The sequence below is a fragment of the Canis aureus genome, chromosome 9, assembly GCF_053574225.1.
Source record: "Canis aureus isolate CA01 chromosome 9, VMU_Caureus_v.1.0, whole genome shotgun sequence".
NCBI lineage: Eukaryota > Metazoa > Chordata > Mammalia > Carnivora > Canidae > Canis > Canis aureus.
The window spans coordinates 16,478,271-16,503,081 of record NC_135619.1 but is presented as its reverse complement, the minus strand read 5'-3'; the positions used below and the strand labels follow the sequence as shown (position 1 = coordinate 16,503,081).

Sequence of the window (24,811 nt, the reverse complement as noted above, 5' to 3'; positions counted from 1 at the left end):
CGCCGTCTTTCCTCCTTGTGTTTTTAATCTAATAAAATAAAATGCCTCTCTGTGCCTGCCTCTCTTTTTTTTCCTCTTGCTTTCTTAGTCTCTCTTATTTGTTTATTATTAAGTTCTTATGCCATATAGAAGACTATTTCAAGCTGATAGAAAGTCTTTCAGAGAGTGATTCTTTTTTGCAGGGAGAGGTTCACTTATTGACTTATATACCATTGATTTGTGCACATGGACATCTTTTGTAATACGTTACATATATAAAATGAATGTACCTTATTTTTAGAGCAGTTTTAGATTTATAGGAAAATTGAACAAAAATGCAGATTTTCCATATATTCCCTTATACCCCAAAGAGTTTCTTGTATTATTAGCATCTTATATTGGTATGATTCATTTGTTATAACTGATGCACCAATTTTAATATATTATTATTAGCTAAAGTCTCTAATATACATTAGGGTTCACTCTTTGTATTGTGCAGTTCTATGGATTTTGCCAAATGTTTAATGTCATGTAGCCAGCATTATAGTATCATACAGAATACTTTCACTGCCCTAAAAGTCACCTGTTATCTACCTATTTACTGTTCCCCTCCTTCTCCCAAGAACTGGCAATGACTGATCTTTTTATTGTCCCTAAATATTGCCTTTTCCAGAATGCTATGTATTGGAATCATGATATTCAGGCTGACTTCTTTCACTTAGCAAGATAATTTAAGTTTTCTCTGTATTATTTTGTGGCTTGATGACTCATGTCTTTTTTAAAAAATTTTTTTAGATTTTATTTATTTGAGAGAGAGAAAGCCCGTGCATTCACTAGTAGGGGGAAGAGCAAAGGGAGAGGGAGAAGCAGACTCCCCACTAAGGAGGGAGCCAGATGTGGGGCTTGATCCAGGACCCTGGGATCATGAACTGAGCCAAAGGCAGAGGCTTAACTGCCTGAGCCACCCAGGTGCCCCAACTTGTGTCTTTTTTTTTTTTTTTTAACTCTACCTTATTTATTTATTTTAAATTTTTATTTAAATTCAGTTTGCCAACATGTAGTATAACAGCCAGTGGTCATCTCATCAAGTGCCCTTCTTAGTGCCTGTCACACAGTCATACCACCCCCCCCCCCCCTTCTGCAACCCTTTGTTTGTTTCCCAGAGTTAGGAGTCTCTCATGGTTTATCTTTCTCTCTAATTTTTCCCCACTCAGTTTGGTCCCTTCCCTTATGGTCCCTTTCACTATTTCTTATATTCCACATATGAGTGAAACCATATTCAACTCATGTTTTTTTATTGCTGAATAAAAACCGTCCCTTGAATATATGTGCCACAGTTTATCTATTTACCCATTTACCCATTGAAGGACATCTTGGTTACTTCCAATATTAGGGAATTATAAATAAAGCTGATATAAATATTTATGTGCAGGTTTTAAAAAAATATTTTATTTTTAAAGTAATTTCTACACCCAACAGAGAACTCAAACTTACAACTCTGACATCAAGAGTCACATGCTGTACTGTCTGAGCCTCTATGTGCAGGTTTTTGTAGACCTAAGAATATAAGCTATTCAAAATGATGCTTAACTCCAGACAAGGGCATGAGGGAGCTTTTTAGAGTGATGAAAATGCTAATGAAAACATCTCAATTTTGGTGGCAATTACTCAACCCTAAATATTTGTCAAAGCTCATGGTGCTGTGTACCTAAAAATAGTGAATTTTACTATATAGAAAGTATATTTCAACAAGCCTACCTTAAAAAAAAAGTTAATTATGAACTCTCCACAAACAAATGATGTTTGCAAAACATTGTGATGCGTATGTAAGAAAGTCAAGTAAATGAGTTTGGATTAAAGAAAAACAAACTATACCTAGGATAATAAAAATATTAATGCTTGTTGTCTCAAGGTGGTGGGATCATGAATGGTTATTTTAATTTTTATCTTTATTTTTGTTATGTTCTCTCTAATATACGTATCATACTTTAGCTATAGGAATATGAAATATTTCTGCTAAAATATTTATAAAAATTGAACATATGGTCCAATCTTTGAGGATGCAAGGATGCACAGAAAAAAACTGGAGAGAATGTTAAAATAACAAAAATGATATTAACTTTGGATATTATTTTTTTTCCTTGTTCTTTTATACCTATCAGATTTAAAGAACCTAATATGAGGTTAGGAAATTACATTTCCTCATGAAGCATCTACTACTTTTATAATCACAAAGGTATCCCACAAAATTTGAGGTGCCTTTACATACTTGATAGGTAAAAAAATTCACTTTGTTTTCTGTCTGGCTAATTCTTTTGAAATACAGGAGAAACATGATTGCTAGAGGCCGGTGTGAGATGGTGCATCTGGATGCCATAGGTAGAGGCACTGGGGGGCAGCAGGTTCTTTTACTAATTTCCAGGGCCTTCCAGGAGGCCATTTCCACCTACATACCTCCTTGCTTTCTATGCCATGTCAGTCATCAGAGAGGAGCTGGGTCCCATCCTCCAAAGGGTTTTGTCTGAACTCTGCCTCCATCTGTCAGCATGGCCAGGGTGCTCTGTGTTGGCAGCATTTTCTGTTCTGAAAACTGAAAGACGGCAAGTGATGGGGACTGATTTAAAGCATGGAGTTCATAAGGGGCAAGATGGGATTCTCTCATCCCTTCCTTTTTCTTGCTAGTCCTACTTTCTTCCCTTGTCCTGGTGGGGATGAAATATTTGGCACGACAAAAGCAGAATACAGAGATTTTGTTGGAATAATGCTGTGACTAGGAAGGCTATGAGGTGAGGGCAACTCCACTGCCCCCCTCATGCTGGAAGTACCCATTCCCCTTGGCCCTGAGAGGCCTCTCTCCCCAGGTTCCCTAGATCTAAAAGACCCTTGACTGGAAAGAAAAATAGATCTTGGAAAAGACCATTTATATGGCTTATTCAAGTCACTAAGCTAGTTTTGCATATTTGTTCTGCATAAAGATGTGTAATAGCATGTTGTTGAAGCTAGCATGAGAAGAGTGGAGAGCTGAAACCCTGCTATGTGTGTACTCTTTTTCTTTTTGCCTACAGATTTTAGTAAACAGGAGAGCCTTGCTTAAAATGTTGAGTTTGTGGTTTTTATTTACTCAATATAGTGTTTTTCAAATTGTGGTATGTGCACCACTGGGATGATTTCAGGTGGTACATGCATGAGCATTTTTTATTTTAGTAGTGATGTATTTTGTTATAATAATTAGTTGAAAAATATAACCAGTATAACAAAACCCACAATTTTGTGGATGTTATTGCATATGCAGCCCCATTTCTTAAAGTTTTAAAAAGTGAGAAATACTAAGTTAATAGACCACTCAGGAAATCAGTAAGGCAAGGATTAGAACTGAAGTATGCAAAATACAGTGCCATTGGATGTGGCCGATGATAGCAAGAGAAGGGTCTGTTTGTTTTGCAGATAGTTTATTCTGAAGAATATCTAGTAATGATTATAAAAGATCTAAAGCTTCCTCAAGATCTGATGCTCCTTGCCTGGATGGACTCAGGAGCTCAGCTCACAGCTTTAGTTTTCATTAAGTTGGAGTTAGGGCTCTGGGGGCAGAGTGGAGAGGTGGGAAAACCTGAGAGGATCCGACTGGGAGAAGAGAGGTGGAGACCACAGAGAGATGGATCCCTTGCCATCCAAGGTGGATGCTGAGTAAATTAACAGATAACTTGATGGGGTGGTAATTTGTGGTACCATCTGTTCTCCACGTGGGAAAGAGATTAGTAACAGGAATGCATTCTGTTAATGGGCTAAACCTATAGTCAGCTCTGGGTAACTGGGGTTCAATCCCAGTGGGGACCCTCTGAAGTATTATAGAGCTGTCCCCTGCAGCTGTAGGTGGGTCTCTGAGTGGATCCAAAGAAAGTGGGGCAACAAGAGCATCTGCTACAATGTCTCACCCCTGGACCTCAGCCCAAAGCCTCCGGATAGGCCATCTTACTCCTATGTCTTACTGTCATGTGTCTACACCTATTTCACATAGTGATGCAGGTATACAGTGGTATACAATGTGGATAGTGAACGTATATGCAAACTTAGTGTTGTAAGAAGATATTAACCACCTGTTAAGGAGAAAAGACAACTTATAAAACTGTATAAAGTATCCCATTTTTTGTGTGTGAAAAAATGCATTGGTGTACATAGAGAAAAGTCTGGAAGGAGATATATTAACATGTTTATGATTATTACTTGGTCATGGGATTGTGAATGATTCTGTTTTTCTTTCTTCACTAATTTTCAAAATAATTAACATGTATTTCTTTGTAAATTTTTTTATAGATCAGAAAGTTTTCTCTTTATTCACTTACATGTATGCCCTCAAGGGGACTTTCTATATAATTCTAGTAACCTTGGTTACTTATGTCTAAGGTTTGCATGGGGCACAGGCCAGAGTCAGAGTTTCTAGCTGTTTGTGGAAAAGGGGTTAGACTCTGGTTTCTGTGGCAGACAGAATTATTCAATTCAGTATTTTTTTTTGGGGGGGGCACGTGTGGATAACTCAAAAAATATAACTTCTCAACAATATCAGTCATAGAATACTTACATATACATAAAGTATTTTAAATTTAGGTGTGCTTTGATGGTTAACTTGAAACATGTGTCTTCTAATAAACATCTGATATGCAGCTTCAATAAACAAATTTGTTATGTAGAACCTTTTACCACTACTGATGCAGACAATATTTTTTGCAATTCTTTAAAATTATTTTCCATAAATAAAAAAAGCATTGGTAGAGAATTCTATTATATGAGGTATTAACTCTTATCTAGCCAACTTAACCTACTTGAAAAACAGTTATCAAATAATAATTTAGGTTTCCAATAATTATCATTATTCAAACTAATTTGCAATTATGACCAAATTATATGGCCAGAAGGGTATCAGATAAAGAGAACCCCCAAAATAAATCCATTCAATAAACCTATATTAAATATTGACAGTGTGTGTAGTGGAAAGTTACCAGGGCTGACTCAGGACTTGCTGGCTTCTAATCCCCTCTGTCAGAATGGCTGTGGGACTTTGGCAAGTTGCTTGACCTCTCTGGGTCTCTGTTTTCTTGTTTGAAAGGTTAAATACCTTTATTATGTGTAGAGTTTTGTGTGAGACACTCAGAAAAACTCCAAAATGCTTTCAAGGAAGTTACAGTGTAGGAGTAATAACGAATATGCAATTATCTACAATACAAAAGCAGCCCATGGCCCTTGCCTTTTGTTTGTTTGTTTGTTTTTTGAAGATTTTATTTATGATAGACATAGAGAGAGGGAGAAGCAGGCTCCATGCCGGGAGCCTGACGTGGGACTTGATTCCGGGGCTCCAGGATTGCGTCCTGGGCCAAAGGCAGGCACCAAACCGCTGAGCCACCCAGGGATCCCTGGCCCTTGCCTTTTGGACCAGCTCAAGGCAAATGGTTGGTTAAGAGCAGAGACTGGGGGGATCCCTGGGTGGCTCAGTGGTTTAGCGCCTGCCTTCAGCGCTAGTCTCTCTCTGTGTCTCTCAGGAATAAATAAATAAAATTAAAAAAAAAGAAAGGAGCAGAGATCAGCTGAGTTCACACTCCAACTCTGACATGTGCCAGCAGGGAGACCTGTGTAAGCTATATAACTTTACCTCTTAGAGCCTCAGTTTTCTAATTTGTACATTGGGAATATCTATCTCATAGGGTTGCTGTGGAGAGTCAATGAGATAATGTATTTATAAATAAACACAGAGCACAGAGGTGGGTTCATTGTAGGTATTAATAAATATTAGCTATTATTATTATTAACGTTTGTCCCAATTGGGATGATTATGGTGGAAAGAAGATTTAAAGTGTTTTTTGAGGGGATCCCTGGGTGGCTCAGCGGTTTAGTGCCTGCCTTTGGCCCAGGGCATGATCCTGGAGACCCAGGATCCAATCCCGAGTGGGGCTCCCTGCATGGAGCCTGCTTCTCCCTCTGCCTGTGTCTCTGCCTCTCTCTGTCTCTCTCTCTGTGTCTCTCATGAATAAATAAATAAAATCTTTAAGAAAAAAAAATAAAGTGTTTTTTGAAAATTGAGCTAAATGTTTTTTAATAAGTTAAAGTAATTTTATTTTATTTTTTACTTATTTATGAGAGACACAGAGAGAGAGGTAGAGACACAGTCAGAGGGAGAAGCAGGCTCCCTATGGGAAGCCTGATGCAGGACTTGATCCCTGGACCCTGGGATTAGGCCCTGAGTCAAAGGCAGATGCTCAACTGCTGAGCCACCCAGGCATCCCTAAAGTAACTTTAAAAGTAACATAAGCAATATATACTTATTGCACACAAATAAGGATTAAAAAAATAGGTAAAGTCAAATAAAAAAACACATGTACCTAGCAGATGGATCAGACTTTGGATGGTGAGAAAGCATTTTAGGCAGAGGAGCAAGACAAGGAGGTAGTAAAGTGCCCACCCTACTGGAGAAGGCTGCTCAGTCAGATGGTAAGAAGCAGAGGATCCTTTTGGGGATTAGTCACAGATAAGGTTAGGTCAAACAGTGGAGGGCCTGAGTTCTGGTCATTCTACTGTGGGCTAATGGGAAGCCAATGGCAGTGGTTACGCAGGGGGGACTCGATGTAAGAAATGTTTTAGGAACAGGAAATGCTTTCATATATTTTTTTAATTTTATTTTTTTAAAGATTAAAAAAATGAATTTATTTGAGAGAGAGAGTGAGCATGAGACAGAGAGAACATGAGCAGGGGTCAGGGCAAAGGGAGAAGCAGAATCCCTGCTGAGCAGGGAGCCTGATGAGACTCCATCCCAGGATGCTGAGATCATGACCTGAGCTGAAGGCAGACACTTAACAGACTGAGCCACCCAGGCACCCCAGGAAATGCTTTTTAAAAAGATGTGCTTGTCTGCCAAGAAGACTCCTCCTCCCCTGGCCCCATACATTCCAAAATGGGCTTAGACTCTAGGAAACTCATTTTGCTCATACCACCTTCTTCCATCAATTATTGAGACCTCAAAGCAAAGACACAATCTAATCTTGCAAATACAGCCACTCTGATTTCTTACAGAACTGGCTGGATTTCCTTAAGGCTGTAGTTGTGGGCAAAACTTTGCCTGGTAATAGTCCTGCTGCCTCTCTGTAAATACAGGAAGAACTTCTGTAGAAACCCAGGGGAGTATGCATAATTCCAACCTCTGTAAAGAACCACTTCTGCTCTTCTGTAAAGAGATACCTGAATTCACCAGAATTTCTCTTGGGAATGCACAATGTTTGCTTGTTTGGGATAAGTACATTGATAAGACATTTTGGGTAAAGAAGGAGACCCCAAGGACAAAAGTGACCATCAATCTAACGTCTAAGAAATGTGGATCCTCTCATGAGTCCAACCAAATTAATTTGGATTAAGAGATGAAACAGAACTGGAGGAGCTTGATGTAATGAGAGGGTAAGAAAGTGAAAGTTGGGAGTAGTGCAAGGGATGAGAGGAGCCAGGAAACTGGCACCTGGCTGGAAAGGGAGCAAGAGAAACTCCCAGAGTTGCCAAAGCTGAAGAAAGACCTTGAGAAGTAAAAGCGCTGTGTTGTTTGTTCTGGGGTGAGTGGCGCACGCCTCTTTCCCTGGCTTCCCCTACAGAGTGGTAGCTGGGTCTGCGTTGCTCACTTAATTGTAATGTCTGTGTGTGTCTGTGTGTGTGTGTGTATTGTGTGTATTCTTTTTGGGGCAACTCAGACAGATGTCCAGGTTCTTATGGGAGAGAACAGAGACCACTGAGACAGACGTAGGGGCAAAAAGCAAAGGTATAGGTGACACTAGAAATGCAGGCATTGCTATGCTGTGAATGCTTCATCTGCTTTCATCACATGCAGTGTTTATTCACTGAACACACACACATACACACGTTCGTTTGTTGATTTAAATCTTTTGTGAAATTTTGGAAACTCGGCAAAAATCATGTCAATTCAATTGTTTCAAGCCCACCGAGGATGAAGTCTTTTGCCATACATAGCCTAAGTGGCTCATTCTTTGGGCCTGGCAGTTATCTGACATAAATTCTGAAAAATATCTTTACAAAGAAGTCTAAAAGCACATGCTTTCATTAATTCACCATCAATGAATGATTTCCCCAAGACCGTAACAAAACATATCCTACGTCAAAGTAAGGATAGGGCAACTTTTGGAGGGTCGTTTTGAAATACCTGAAAGCCAACGCCACAGCAGAATGTGTTTGCCTATGGTAACTTACTTTACTTGTCCCTCTTCTGGTGAAGAAGCACTGGCTAAGACCCGTGCTTTCTTCCAGAGTCATTTGTACATTCTCCCCTTGGTCCAGCTGAGTTTTCTCTGACTGGCTCCCAAGGGGAAACCATCACACTCTTATTGTCATTTGCATAGCACTGGGTGCAGATCTCTCTGAGCTCTTATCACATTATTTTGTGGTTATTTCTCTTGCTCATCCTCTTCTACTAGGCAAAGCTCTCCCCTTCTGTGATCCACACATGTCCCCTGGAGAGGAAGCTGGGCTCTTCCTTTGGCTGTTCTGTGAAGTTCTTTTCCAAAAGTCCAAAGCGTAAGTGGAGACCATTTTAAGGAGAGTCCCAGAAGGCTCCTGGATAATGCAAAGGCAGTGACATGCAGAGAATAGTTCACTCACTCCTTAGTGAGTCAGGAACCAGGTTTTCTATGGTTCACTGCCTTGCTCCCAGGCTCTTCTGAGGCTAAGGTCAACTTAACTTCCTCTTTTTTTTTTTTTTTAATTGGAGTTCAATTTGCCAACATATAGCATAACACCCAGTGCTCATCCCAACAAGTGCCCCCTTCAATGCCCTTCACCCAGTCACCCCCACCCCCTGCCCACCTCCTTTTCCACCACCGCTTGTTCGTTTCCCAGAGTTAGGAGTCTCTCATAACTTAACTTCCTCTTATTCATGCTCATGCAAGGCATCGCTATTCTTTAGAGCCTGGGCCAAACTCATCATTAGACCTAGGGGTGGTGGTAGCCCAGCTTTACCGGCAGACGAGCCATCTGTAGAAGGTTTTGCCCTTAGGATCATCTTATACATAGGGGCACCTGGGTGAGCCAGTTGATTGGACGACCAACTCTTGATTTCTGCTCAGGTTATGATCTCAGGGTCATGAGATGGAGCCCCGTGTTGGGTTTTCTGTTGAGATTCTCTCCCTCTCCCTCTGCTCCTGCCCCCCAACCTCACGCGTACATGCTCTCTTTAAATGAACAAATAAAAAAAATAAATAAAATCTTAAAAAAAAAAAAAGAATCATCTTACACGTAGTTTAATGCCATCTTGAAGTTCTTAATAATACTGAACAAGGGGCTCCATGTTTTCATTTTGGCCTGAGCTCCACAAATTATGTAGCCCGTCTGGAGATATTCTTTCCTCACTCTTCTTTAGGCTTCTTCCTAATGCCTGTTTTCTGCTGTTGTGTTGATGTCTTCTTAAGCCAATCAACAATATAAATGATGAATCCCATCAAGGGGAAACTTGGCCCTACGTTTAAGGCAAGGCTTGATTCAAAGGTCCCCATAAGGTAATTTTATAAAACATTAATATTAGATATTTACAAATCTAGGTATTTAAAGTGTTCAAGCGTTCCTAGAGTCCATTCTAACCTAGAGTCATTCTGTTAAAGAAGCTAATGTTATTTGTGTCAATTTGTTTTTACAAAGTTATATTCAAATTTAGATGCACCTGAAAATGAAACAGGCCCTTAGGAAATGTAGCAGCATTTGTTTATATACTAGAGTGATTCAGAATCGTCCTTCATTTAAATTCCCATTGTCTATAGTAGTGCTGGGAGGTACTTGATAGTTCTGAGCCCAGTGAGTGGTTTTCAAGCTGGGTCTCATGAGGTTCTAAGTATTCTATGAGGAGTACATCAGGGGGTACTGGGGGGCAAGCTGGATGTGCTATAGCTGAGGCTTAGGGTCTCCCATCTTGGCTTCAGTTACTCTGACTTTTATATTTTGAACTCACATAACAGTTCTTTTTTTTTTTTTTAAGATTTTATTTATTTATTCATGGGAGATACAGAGAAAGGCAGAGACATAGGCAGAGGGAGAAGCAGGCTTCCTACAAGGAGCCTGATGCAGGACTTGATCCCTGGACTCCGTCCAAGATCACGCCCTGAGCTGAAAGCAGATGCTCAACAACTGAGCCACCCAGGTGTCCCTCACATAACAGTTCTGCTGCTAAAAAGAAATCTTGAAAACATCCCATCTAGTTCATTTCATTCTACAGTCATGTGCTAGAAGAAGCCACTGGAATTTAAAGAGATTTTAGTGGATTGCCCCAGGTAACTGAGTTTATTAAATGGCAGAGCTAGACCTCAAGTTTGACCTCTTGACTCCCAATGATACTTTGGCATTTAATACTATAGCTGCCTACAGACTGGTTAAATATTTTCACTGGGAGGTGGTTTGATAAAAGCCAAAAAAACGTGTTTACTTGGCTCATATTTCCAGGAAAACCTGACTTCATTCCCAGAGGTGCCACCTCTAACCCCATCTGGACATCTCATAAATCTGTACAGTTGTTTATGAGAGGACTTGGCAAGAGATGGTGGAAGGTGAAAACCAATGGGATAACACAGCTGGAAAAACAATGTATGTTCCTGAGCAGGCAGGCACAGGAGAAGAGGTAGAAATGTCCAGTAAATTTATGAAAAAGTGCTTGACTTCATTGGTAGTCAAAGACAACATATTGTTGTATAAAAGATTGATAAAGATGAAAAATATTGTGGGTAGTTGGCTAGGCGGGGCAAAGTAAGCTTTCTTATGCACTGTGGGTGGGAGTATAAATTGATACTGTTGCAGGATTTCTCTCCCCGTAGCGCCCTCTGTTCTTGGTCACATGCATGCAAGGATGAAGAGGTGGATCAGATGCGAGTGGTGGGCAGCCAAGCAGAGTGCTATTGAGGATAGTACAACGCTCCCGAAGGGAGGGGATCCCAGAGGGTTGCTCTCGGGGTTTCGGAGTTTAGGGGTCTAATGAGCTCTTTTGCGGAACAACCTTAAGCAACCAGGACGTGCTGAGTGGTGCCAATCACGGCTTTGGTTACGTATCTGTCTACCTGGTGGGCTGATGTCCGTGTGCTGATGGTTTTGGGGGGCTGACATCTGAGGCTTAGGTCCTCACTCCCCATTGCCTGTAATAGGGACGAATGCTTTGTGGTTAACTGTCTTATTTTAGGACGTTCTGCAGAAGTCATTTCTGCAAAGGCTGCAAAGCAGAATGTCAATGCGATCATGTCTAAGTTGCAGACAGGATGTTAGTGCTGTCTTCTCTTAGCTTTCCTGACTCCATATTTTCTTGTTGTGGGCCCTGGCCCTGACCACCTCAATGTCCAACCAACTCCTAACACTACCACTTTTTTGAAGGGAATTTTGAAATGCCTTTTGAGATTTTAAATAGACTTATCTTTTGATCTAGCAATCTAAGAGTTTGTCCTGCAGTAGAACTGAAATAGTAGCACAAGTTTATTTGTACGAGGATATTCACTATAATTGTAATAGTTGGGACAGTGAGGGCAGAGCCATCCTTTCTCCAGGCTTCATGTTTGCACGTGGAGGGAGGTCCACCCGACTAATGTTCTTGTCCTTTTGCCCCATCTCCTCACCTACCCTAAGCCTGGAGGGAGAAACTGTTTTTAAGTTTGGGACAAACAGCTGAGCACTTTTTCGCTGGCTCCTTCCTTCTCCTCTCCTTGATTGGATTTGCCTGTGTGAAGTTGTGCTTTTATCAGCTCTTGATCATAGGATGACCTCTGCCCTTTGGGATAACCTGCAGTTTTGGGGTTTAAGTCAAATGCTGATGGTGGTGGTAGGGATCTTACTAGCAATCTTATTTGGCTCTCACATTGAAGTCATGTTCTCCAGAATCTACTTACATCAGTAATGGAAGTGATATTTGATTTCTATATCTAAATCCTATGTCTTTATCTTTTAATTATTCTAGAATCCAATAGGAATATGAGGAGTATTATTGATAGTCCCTTCAAGCTCAGTAATAGAAATTCTAAACAACCATAATGTCCATTAAATAAATTGTGGTACTCCTGTTCAATAGAACACTACACTGCCATTACAAGGAATGAGGTAATCTTATATATGGACATAGAAAAATGTCTACCATATAATGCCAAGGGTGAGGAGAGGCAACTTTTGTAAGAACTTACATAGTTAGAGATTGTGGTTTTTTGTTTTTCTTTTAAAGTTCATTTATTGTTATTTATGGGAAAATGCGCACTGATCCACAGATAGTGTTTACTTCCAAGGAGTGGTGTGGTGGTGTTTTTTCTTTCCCCACAAAGAGCAAGAGATGCTTTTGTAAAAATAATAAAATCAATTTTATTATTCTAAAAGAAAAAGTGATTATTTTGTTACTGGTGAGATTAGATAATCTAGTTATCAGAGATAGTACTTGATTGAACAACACCCCCAAACTCCCCATTCCTGCTACAAAGATAAGGGAAGGTCTTGGAGATTATCACAATTCATGGTTCTTAGGCTAGAAAATGATACTTGGTTATTTTTTCCCTGGTACTATTTTTGAGTTGGTATATAATATCTTAGTTTAATTCTCTGATCTCATAGGAGTCTATTGTTTGTCTTTGTTTCTTCTGATAGTACAACTAATAGAAACTGTATAGAATTTGGAAAATACAGGAAAACACAGAGAAGCAGAGGGACAAATGGCATATGATCCCATCATCTAGAAGCAAATATTTGTAACATTTTCTGTTGTCCGTTTCCAGTTTTTTCCATGCATATTTGCACATGGCTGATACTGCATTCTACATGCAGATTTGTAACCTGCCAGTCTTTTAGTTAATGCTATGTCATAAGCTTTTTCATCATGTCAAAAAAATTCATAAGCATTATTTTAAAAATCTGTAATATTTTATCACACAGGTATATTTTAGTTAGAATACTTTTGAAGTGTAGTTTGAAAGTAGATGGCTCCAGAGTTGATCAGGGTGATAGGCCGTTATCTGTGATTCACAGGCTCTTCCATAATAGTTTCACAATGGCTGCCACATTTCTGAACTTCATGTTTCTTCAGAGTTGAATCATAAGTAGGAAGCAAGAGGGCAGATAGAAAGGATTTTTTTTTTTTTAAACAATGTACTTTTTTTTGGAGGAGGAGGAAGAGAGGAAAACTTTGCCAAGCCATAAGAGCCTTGAACATATTTATATACCCTTTGATTTAGGAATTCTATTTCGGGAATCCTCTAAGGAAGCTTTCTCTTAAAATTCCTTGAACAGAACTGGGTCTCATACGTTCTTGGACTAATAATCATTGCCATGATTTACCTCTAGGATGTGCCAATTCCACTCAAACAAATTATTAAGGGAATTATCAAGGAAAGAAGAGGAGGAATGTGGCTATCAATTAGGTAACTAAGAGAGTATTTCCTCCTTCCGTATTGGAAATATAAAATATTTTTGTAAATAAAATACTTTTGCATATAAAGTATTTTTGTATCTTAGATAATTTTCTGTAGCAGGATTCATCTAAGTAGAATTACTAGATCAAAGGGCATACATATTTTTACGGCACTTGATACCCATTACAGGAATTTTAATATTTTTCTTTTTATGGAATTCTGGATTTACAATTGAAACAGGACCTTGAGAAACTAGATTCTCCCTCCAAACAAAACAAAAAACAAACACCACAAAAAAACTAAAGCCCAATCATTCCAAAGTTTTCTTTTAGGAATTACCGAGTGAGCTGAAATTAGACAAAATTGTAATCATTCTTTCTTTTGTGAAGAAGAACAAGCTCTGAGGTGAACATTATTGTGCTGAGGATTATGGAGCTGACTGGGTCTGTCTCTTAGTTCTTTGCATTCTGTCTCCTTGAGATCATTTTATTATTCACCACTTCCACATGAATGTAGGAGCTATGGAAGGGAAGATCACGTGCAACTTGGTTAATTTTGCTTTTTTTATTACTGATTAAATGGAAGATAAAAAAGTATAAGAAGTTAAAACTTAACCAATAGAAGGAATTTCTGAATATCTCTGGTCTTGTTATCTTTTCAAACTCTCTGCATCAGGTGATTTAATCAACTGCTATCAGATTTTTTTCCCCCCATAAAAGCATTAGTCACACTGGATTCTTATAGGAGAAAGAGATATATGGTTAAATACCCAGGAGAACTGTTGTGAGTGTTAAACAAAATTTGGATTCTAAAGAAAAGCGGAAGGATTTGTTGGCATAATTCTAATGGATTAAGGTTTTGCAAGAGGGTGTGCTAATTAAGTACACTTCATTTTTCTATGTGTGGCTTTTCTCACCTACCTTGAAAAATTACAGTACCAATGGCACTTTAACAAAGATCTCTTCCTGCATTTATGGAATTGACAGGACCCACTGATGAATTGGAAGTTCCACTCCCTTGAGAATCAGTTGAGATTTCTCTCACATATTTCTTAAGTTTTATCTTAAATTTGTATAAAAGGTAATCTTTAGAAATTCCTTCCTCTGTAGACTGCTCTATTTTCCCATAAAATACACTTGCAAATAAGCCCGCAGATTTCTCAACACAATGCCTGCAGCAACATCCATGATAAATCCTTTCTTGTCCTCAGCTTTCTGTAACCTTCTCCATCCCTCACAATGACACACACTTTCTCTCATTCATCTTTTATTACAATTCAATATTGTGCTTGAATATCATTAGCTTGTCTGCAGCACCCCCCTGCCCCCACACGCTTTTTTTTTTTCTTTAAGGGACAAACTACTGTTGTTATGCACATTTCATCTGGAAATTGACTTTGGTGTTATAGGTTCTAATATATTTACACAACAGGTACAGAAAGGTATTGGAAAAAAGAAGAAATATTTTTAACATCGTAAACCTCTAGCAAAAATATGTGTGTAATAGAATCTGGTACTGTGGTATTACACACATTACAACTGTCACTGTGACTTAGAGCCTTAGTTTAGCTGAAAGAAAATCTATAACCCCAGAAATGCAACAATGTCTGAGTCACAGTTCAGGGTAATAAATGTTTTTCACAGAATACTGTAATCCATATTTCCAAAGCTGATGCAACAAAGGAATTTCTACTAGAAATCTTTCAATTTCATGGGTGGAGGCTCCAATGCAGAGAGAAACAGAGGAAGAGAAAAAAAAAGTATTTAGAAAAAAAAATTGATACACTCGAGTGACACTGTAAAGTGCCGGATGTGCGGAAACCTTAGCCATCTGGCTATCGAATTTGGGTGCTGTATATCCTCCTCTGATAAAAGGCCAGAGAAGGCTGACTTTATTTGAATAACTTCAAGAACGGACCATTTTTCTCTATAAAGGGCTGTAACAATCACAAGAAATTGGGAAAAGGAATCCCAGACTTGGATCGTGAAGGGCTTTCCTCCAACTGGGAAAGTGAGGGAATTATATGGCCTTACTGATTCATTGCCTTTGTATAGGCTTGGGTAGGGATTGACAGTCTGAGGAATATTCTTGAGTGCCAATGATTGCCACTCACGTCCTCTCGACTTAGTGGGAGTTGGTGGCAGATAGGAAAAGCCGAGGATGGCAAACAGGAGAGCAAACTGGGGTTGGAACCACTGAAAAAGAGATGGTTTAATTTGGCAGGTTTGTTAATGGCACTTGCTTCTGGCCAACGAGGACAGTCATTTTTGAAAAGAGAGCGGGACTTAAAATACTTCTTTTGTTCATTTGAGGGAATGTCGATAGGGGATCTGCTCAAGTGCTGGAATTTGATATCACTTCACATCCATGTCGCACTCTTCTCTTTCCCTCTAAGTCTGCTACACTCCTTCATTCCTCAAGACCCATCAAATGTCCCCTAAGAAATTCTTTCCTCCCACTTCTCTGCAACCAAAACAGCTTATTTGTATTCATTGTATATTATGTATGACATTCTAAAGTTAGTTGCTTGTATGGACAGCAGATTGCTTTGCTGAAGATCAATTCTCCAAAGTCATTTAGCCAAATTAAATTCACCAAAAGTCAAGGGAGGAAACCAATTTGCTTAATGTGGATTTTCCTACAAGTGTATGATTTATTCATCGTAAGCTCCTTGAAGGTAGACACCTTGTCTGATTCATGCCTGGTGCTCCTGCATAGTTCAGCATGTTGCTTGGGGGTATTGAAGAGGTTAGTGGGTGCTTAGTGTCTATTGAATTTCATTGAATATAATTATAATATGGATGAAATATTATTATTTTCTTGCTTTCCCTATGTTCGCTTTTTCTGTCTTCGGTATAATGCCTAGCTGGAGTCTATAGACCTTGTGAAGTTTTCCTGCCACACCTGTCCTGTAGGTTTAGAGTTTGCATAGATTTATGTAAGAAAAAAGAAAGAGAAAAAAAAAAGATTTATGTAAGAAATTCAGCTCTTTATTTGGATTTAGAGCCCCTCAGACCCCCAGCAGCTTGTGTTCTGCATGTTTTACTGTGATTTCTTTTAAGAAGTCATCTTTACTTATGATTGTTTCTCTATTTCATTTAGTTTCCTCATTGCTTCATTACATAGTCGACTCATTGCCATTGGTGGTTAGAAATGGATTGGACATCTTTTCCATTTACCCTGGGAACTCCCATCTCAGAAATAACAGTATACGAAGTGCAGGGAAACTAAGGCAAAAGCAAATCATTGGGACCTCTGAGGATGAGGACAGTGATGTGAATGTAGCAGCACTTAGTTGCACACCATTAGCTCCTCTATCCCTTTCCTGCCAATGAACCCCATTTTGCTAAGGTACTGGGTGGCCATATGCCCCAGGAATGGTGGGACCCTTCCTAGCTCCAGGGAGAAAATAATGATTACTCTGAGTCAATTGTAGTAATTCGCATTTGCCAGTGAGCGGTTAGGAGTGGGCATCAAACCCAACACTGGCCAGTGAAATATAAGGGGATGCCTGCTGGGGGACTTTGAAAGTTTTCCTCACTTAATAAGTGTCACAACTCAGAGAAGATTTCTTTCCTGCTTTGGATGTTACTGGGTGAGACTTGGTACTTGGTACTATTCTTTCTGACCATTAGGAAGAAAGCCACAAGAAACACTGAAAGTGGAGCCCAGATATGTCCATGATGTTTAGCCACCCATGAACCAATGCTGTAGCTGCCTTACCTTAGACTTCTGTGCTTAAGCCTTTGTACTTGGGTTTTCTTGCTATTTTCAGCTGAAAACATCCTAAATAAGACAGTAGGTGTTGTGCTTTAAGTAATAGTCAAATAGTCCCTGGCAATGAGCTTTTGGTAGATGTTCCCTGAGTTCTCTAGTCTTAGCCTGGCATGAAGCCTATATGATTTTAGAGTCAACTGTTGGATCACAGTTCTGTGATCCAACTCTGGTGCTGCCATTTACTAGCTCTGTGACCTTGGTCAAGTTACTCAACTTCTCTGAGCCTCATTTTCATTCCCTGTGTCCCATTGCTGGAAATCTGAGTCTCATCCTGCACTTCATATTTGTCCTCATAATACCTGAGGATTTGGGAGAGTTTTGCTTTGTAGCAAACTCTTTTTTTTTAAGATTTATTTATTTATTTATGAGAGAGAGAGAGAGAGAGAGACAGAGAGAGAGGCAGAGACACAGGAGGAGGGAGAAGCAGGCTCCATGCCGGGAGCCCGACGCGGGACTCGATCCCGGGACTCCAGGATTGCACCTTGGGCCAAAGGCAAGCGCTAAACTGCTGGGCCACCCAGGGATCCCCTGTAGCAAACTCTTTTTGATTAAGAATCTGCCACATACTAAGGACTTCAACTGGCCTTCAGGAAGTGGTATCAGTTCTCAGTTTGCTTTCATGGCATTTGGGTTGGCTAGAGTGGTCTCTTCTATTTTAAACAAAAGAGATAACGCAAATTGTTGGTAGCATATAAAATTACCTGAGGATTGAGAAGAAGCCAGATTTTTAGAAGTCTTTTATATAGGCTATAAAAGTCTAAATGAACATCTCTCAAGTGAGTCCTGGAATAATTAGAAATGAAAAATTGGAAACCTTCATTTGAATCCCACAAGAGATTATATAAGGGTTTAGAATACATTTATGTTGTCCTTTATTTTTCCTCTTACTTGAAATATGGTACATAGAAAAGAAAAATCCAAAAAAAAAAAAAAAAAAAAAAAGAAAAATCCTTAATTTTACTCCTCGTGAATATTACACTAAGTTCATAAATTTTAGATTGGGGGAGTAAAATACAACTAAGATTAAAGTCTAAGTTTCTGATATTCTGTGTCCAATAATAATCACTTGAATGAAGAAATGTTCCATTCATTTATGGAAAATTCTGTATTCAAGATAATAACAAATAGTTAAGATGTAAATTCATCATGGTATATTTCATAAAAGCATTTAATACAGATTAATATTTGTTTCTGATAACATCTATTAATAAACCAAGAGAATGGATGGATACTTTCTTAATATGGTAGGAAAAATCAATCTCAAATTAATGGGTAAGATGATTTTTAAAAAAATTTTATTTATTCATTCATGAGAGACACACAGAGAGAGGCAGAGACACAGGCCGGGGAAGAAACGGGCTCCCCATGGGGAGCCCGATGCAGGACCCAGTCCCAGGACCCCAGGATCACAACCTGAACTGAAGGTAAGTGCTCAACTGCTGAGCCACCCAGACGTCCCGGTAAGATGATTCTTACTGCAAAATATTAAAGACATTGCCATTAAAGCCATCTCATCATAAACAAGATGGGAATATTCCCTGTCACCATTATTTAATTTTGTATATTCTAGCCAATGCATTAAGATAGGAAAAATATATTGGAGGCATAATTATTAGAAAGGGAAAGTAGGAAATTCTCATTATTTACTGATAGTATAATTATCTATCAAAAAACCCAAGAATCTTAGCTGAAGAACAATTAAAACTTGATAAAAGTGGCTGCTAACAAGATGTTTTCCTTATGTTTAACTATAAGCTTAACGAGAAATGTGAAGAGCTTATTGTTTGATATTTAACTTCTAACAACTTTTAAGCCTTATTCTTTCCTCTTTCCTTTGGGGCAAACTTCTGGGCAGGCTGATAAGAAAGTGAGTTCTCCTACGGGCCCTGGCAGGAGACAGCAACCTGTCACATGTGAGAAAACAAATGCCAGACTCCTCACTACTCCAGCCACGCACAAAACCTAGACTGGTTTACTTTCCTTGTTCTTGAAGCAATTTTGGACCTGTTTGAGAGCCATGCCCTGCCTTCCCCCAGATATCTCAATTATATATGTAATACACTTTTTTTTTTTTTTTAAATATGCCTTGCTATGTGTTTGTGGTGTCATCAGTTTTGACACTGGAATCAAACTTTGAGTGGGGATCCTTTCTGCTTTTGCAGGATGACAGGTACATAGCAGATATAAAAAGATTGAGATGAAAAATAATGACTAACATTTACTAATGCTTATTATGTTCTTATACACTGTTTTCAGTGCATTGAAACATTTAATTCTTACAACAATCCTATGAGTAGGTGACATCATTACTTTCCTTTTATAGGTGAGGAAAGAGAGGCCAGAAGTTAGGTATTTTGCACTAGTGCACACAATTAATCAAAGGTGGGGTCAGGATATAAATCCAGAAGTGTGGTTCCAGAGCCATCTCTAAGTCACTACATGGGAGATTATACTTTATCAACCATCCCATATTTGGTTTAATATTTTAAATGAAAAACCACACCTGTAAATTTACCCCATGGTGGCTACAATGTGCATTAGTTTTCTTTTGGTAGGTGGTTTGGCATTTTGCTTTTAATTGCTGATTTATGCTAGATGCTTAAAATCTGGCATACCAAACTAGGCTTTCTGGAAGATGAAATGGAGGCACAGAATATTTAAGGTAATTTGCTTAAGTGTCACATATCCATGAAGGGGCAAAGCCAGGATCTGCCCCTATTGCCTTTCTGATTTAATAATTGATGTCAGTATACTGCTTTAAAACTAAAAAAGCTTGTTACAGATATAATTCAATAACTTCAACTGTTGTGGGAAAGTAAATATAGAGGTATAAGTCTCCTATTGTTCAGATGAGGAAACTGAGAGGTTATGTAATTAACCCAAGATCACACACATGTTAAATGTGTGTAGTAAGACATAAATGTAGTCTTCGATATCACATTTTTCATTGTTCTAGGTTGGTTTCTGTATTCAAGGTGCTCCTAGAAAGTGCTTAGATGTGGAGAGGTCTGGTATACCACAGCCCCTTTCAGATGTGAGTGATCCAAACTAGAATTTCCTAGGAATCTGAATCTGAGATCTGGAGTGTTCCTTTGGCTCCTAGAAAGCTCCAAGCTCTGATAACAAGATCTGGAAGTAGTCAAAGTCTCAGTGGGTGCTTTTTAAAATTTTTATTTTATTTTTTAAAAAAGTTTAAATTTTTTTTTCAGTCAACATACAGTGTAACATTAGTATTAGGTGTACAATATAATGATTCAACACTTCCATACATCACCTGGTGCTCATCACAAGTGCACTCTCTAATCCCTTTCATTTATTTAACCCACCTCCCCCCCCATCCTTCCCTCTGGTAACTATCAGTTCGTTTTCTAGAGTTAAGTCTGTTTCTCGGTTTGTCTTTCTCTCTCTCCTTTTTTCCCCCATGCTCATTTGTTTTGTCTCTTAAATTCTACATATGAATGAAATCATATGGTATTTGTTTTTCTCAACTGACTTATTTCACTTAGCATGATACTCTCTAGTTCCATCCATTCCGTTGCAAATGGTAACATTTCATTCTTTTTTTATGGTGGAGTAATATTCCACTGTGTGTGTGTGTGTGTGTGTGTGTGTGTGTGTGTGTGTATACACTAAATCTTCTTTATCCATTCATCAGTCAATGAACTCTTGAGCTATTTCCATAATTTGGCTATTGTAGATAATGCTGCTATAAACATCAGCGTACATGTATTCCTTTGAATTACTATTTTTGTGTTCTTTGGGTAAATATCTAGTACTGATTGCTGGATTATAGAGTAGTTCTATTCTTAACCTTTTTATTTTTTAAGTAAGCTCTATGCCCACTGTGGCTTGAACTCACAACCCCGAGGTTAAGAGTCTCATGCTCTACTGGCTGAGTCAGTCAAGTGCCCCTGTTTTTAGCTTTCTGAGGAACCTCCGTAACTGTTTTCCTGAGTGGCTGCACTAGTTTGCATTCCCACCAATGATGTAAGAGAGTTTCCCTTTCTCCACATCCTTGCCAACACTTGTTGTTTCTTAGGTTGTTGTTTTTGACTTACATTTCCCTGATAATTGTCCTGTTACTTTTAATCCCAGTGTAGATGAGCTAGGGGATGCCTTGCTAGTTTTCAAAGTGCTTCTCAAATTTATTTTCTCTTTCAATCTTCACAATGTGTCTGAGATATGTAGAAGAGGTAGTATTCCCATTTTTTTTCATAAGGGAATAAAGTCTTAAAAAGGTTATATGACCTGCCTAGAGCCATGTGGATAGTTCAGAGTTAAGGTTAGCATCCAGATGTCTTGACTCACAGTCTGTTTCCACTCCAGCAGCTAACCAGCTTGTGAGTTGGGGAAGACAGAGAATGGATTGTGTGGGAGTCATGCCTCTAGCTGATGTTTTAACCATTACGGTAGGTGTATGTTCAATGAAACTCACTTGTTTCCAAGACAACAGGATTCAAATGAAAACCTCAATTACTCAGGAGGAGGCAGATTCACTGTCATTTCTATCCCTTTGAAGAATTGCACATTTTGATGGGCAAAGTGCCAGAAATAATTAAGCCAAATAGCTCCACAGAACCCTGATGGAGCAAGAAAGCAGAAGAAAAGAAACATATTTATATGTATATAAATGTGGGTGGTGTTTCTGCTGTGAGAGTCTTTCAACAGAAATCATGACAATCCAGGAAAATCCAGGGATCAATGCCATATAGAAAAGAACAATAATCTGGAAAGAAAAAAAACCTGGGAGCATCTTGAGAAGGACAGATGAGGATGTGGGAGGAAGAGAGGGAGGAAGAGATAGGCGAGGGGAGAAGCTGCCTGGTCCCTGAGCCTTTTCCCTGGTCCCAGTAGAAGAAACAGTGGATGAAATGATCAGGTTTTAACTTGAATTCCCTATGCTGAGTCAAGTGGCTCAGAGTGTTCATTTTGTTTTTATTTGCTTTTCTTGTGAGGTATCCACTCTGGCTCTAATTTCCCATTTTTGCAGTGGAGATCAAGAGATTTTGAACTGAGCAGAAATGGAATACATTCTTTTGTCCTGGCTGCATGCCAGACTTTATTACAATAAAAAAAAAAAAAAAAACTTAGTTTATTATGGGATGGAAAATTTGTTTTTCAGGCACATGAGAGGGAGAATACTCTTTAGATTTTTTCCATTTTGGTTTTTAGTTCATTTTATCTTTATTGAATGGCTATTCTGTAGAAGGTCCTGCCCTAAGAATTGGGAATTCAGAAATGAGTAGGGCAGGGGCATCTGGGCGGCTCAGTCAATTAAACTCCTGCCTTTGGCTTAGGTCATGATCTCAGGATCCTGGGATCGAGCTCCATGTCAGGCTCCCTGCTCAGTGGGTGTCTGCTTCTCCCTCTCTCTCTGCCTCTACCTCCTGCTCATGTTCTCTCTCTCAAATAAATAAATAAAATCTTGAAAAAAAAAAAAAAGAGAAATGAGTAGGGCATAGCATTTACTAGATCATATTTAATGTAACTACTTATGTGGTCTTCATAGCTAAATATACCTGACCCTTGAACAATGTGGGGATTAGGAGTGTCAATTCCTGCCCAGTAAAAAATCAGTGTATAACTTTTGATTCCCCCAAAACTTAACTATAGATAGCTTACTGTTGACTGGATGCCTTACTGATCACATAAATAGTTGATTAACACATATTTTGTATGTTATATGTGTTGCATACTGTATTCTTACAATAAAGTAGCTGGAGAAAAGAAAATGCTATTAAGAAAATTATAAGGAAGAGAAAATACATTTACAGTACTGTGCTGTGCTTACCAAAAACAATCTGTGTATAAGTGGTCCCACATTTCAAACCTGTGTTGCTCAAGGGTCAACTGTAATGAAAATACTACAGCCATGTTGTGAACTACAGAGTGATTGTCCAGTATGTGGTGTGTTTATGCAACATTTATTTATTCATGTAGTTAACAAATAATCACTACCTCTTACTAAGAACCAGATACTCTGCTACCTGTGGGAGTCTCGAAAAGTGAATAAAAGCAACATGTATAACAAAGAATAAGTATCCAGAATTTACAAAGAACCCTACAAATCAATAGGAAAAGAACAAATAAACCAACAGACAAATGAGTAAATGATATAGAAATGGGAGTCACCGAAGAGGAAAACATGAAAAGCTAAAGAGAATTTGGTAAGAGGTACCTGGGTGGCTCAGTTGATTGAGCATCTGCCTGTTGATTTAAGCTTAGGTTATGATCCCAGGGTCATGGGATGGAGTTCTGCCCTGGGCTCCATGCTCAGTGGGCAGTCTGCTTCAGGATTCTCTCCCTCTCCCTTTCCCTCTCCCCCTGCTTGTGTTCTTTCTCTCTCTCTAATAAAAAAATATTAAGGAAAATTTGATAAGATGTTCACCCTCAGTAAGCTAGTAAGGAAATGCAAATTAAGGGCAGCCCCGGTGGCACAGTGGTTTAGCACCGACCACAGCCCGGGGGTGTGATCCTGGAGACTGCGGATCGAGTCCCGCGTGGGGCTCCCTGCATGGAGCCTGCTTCTTCCTCTGCCTGTGTCTCTGCCTCTTCTCTCTCTCTCTCTCTCTCATGAATAAATAAATAAAAAAATTTAAAAAAGGAAATGCAAATTAAAATCACTACTGTTGGGCTGGCGAGACTGGGGACCTCAAAACCCCAGGCCCCCCAGGCCAGCAACCTCCCAATAAGGCTGCCTTGTCTCCCTACCCTAACTTAGCTCACAAAGACCTGTAACCCTTGCCCTAATAGGAATGCCGCCCTGCCCCCATCTTCCCACAGAAAACTCTTTATAGACCCCCCTGCGGCTTGCCTGGGTGCGGCTTCCCTGACTCAAGCCCCCCCAAGTCACGGAACCCATTAAAGCACACTCGAACCTACTGCCTGGCTCTACCGTTTTTACTTTCTCCGGGTTCATTTGGGAAAAACCTAACAACTACAAGATACTACTTTATTTTTACCTGGTAGCATGGCAACAATGAAGTTTATTAATATTGAGTATTATTAAGTTATGGGAGAAGGGCTGCTTTCCTATACTTCTAGTGGGAATAGTAAAATGATCTCTGACTTTGGAGGACAATTTGACAGTATCTATGAAGATTGTTTGTATCAAGAAAAATTGGAAACAACCAAAGTGTTCCTGGAGTGAATACACAGGACTTGGTATGTTCATATGGTGAAATATTACAAAGAAACTCAGAGGAATATATTAGAGCTATCCACATCAACATGGCTTGATATCAAAAATATATTGTAGAGTGAAAAGAGCAGGTTGCAGAGTTTGTATGTACTCTATGACCATTTATGTGGGGGGAAAAAAGACATCCTTCCCAAATCAATACTACACAATTTATGCAGTGTAGGTGAATAGCCTGGTAAAGATACGTATCAGATTATAATAGTGGTTATTTCTTGGTTTATGGAAAAGACTGAAGAGGTACAAGGAGACTTCATCCATATTTGTAATGTTATATATTTTAGGCAAATATATCATATATAATTTATCCCTGAAAAATTAACTAGAAGAAAATAGTGGCCAGGACACAATTCCTGTCTTTGAGGAATTTATTGACTAATGACCTTATCCACCAGCAGAGCTGGGATTAGAACCCAAGTTTTTCAATTTCCTAGTGCAACGATCTGTCTCTTGGATATATGATAAA

General features: G+C 39.0%; 1 protein-coding gene across 3 annotated transcripts in view; it reads left to right on the top strand.

The window, feature by feature from the left end:
• SPTSSA (serine palmitoyltransferase small subunit A) overlaps positions 1-24,811 on the top strand; it is a 162,715-nt gene that overhangs the window by 119,450 nt on the left and 18,454 nt on the right. The window contains exon 4 of one of the 3 annotated variants that reach the window (XR_013386002.1): positions 21,474-21,556. The exons of the other annotated variants lie outside the window; for them this stretch is intronic. The gene's annotated coding sequence lies outside the window, so the exon portion shown is untranslated. The remainder of the gene's footprint in view (positions 1-21,473; positions 21,557-24,811) is intronic. 3 annotated transcript variants of the gene reach the window in all.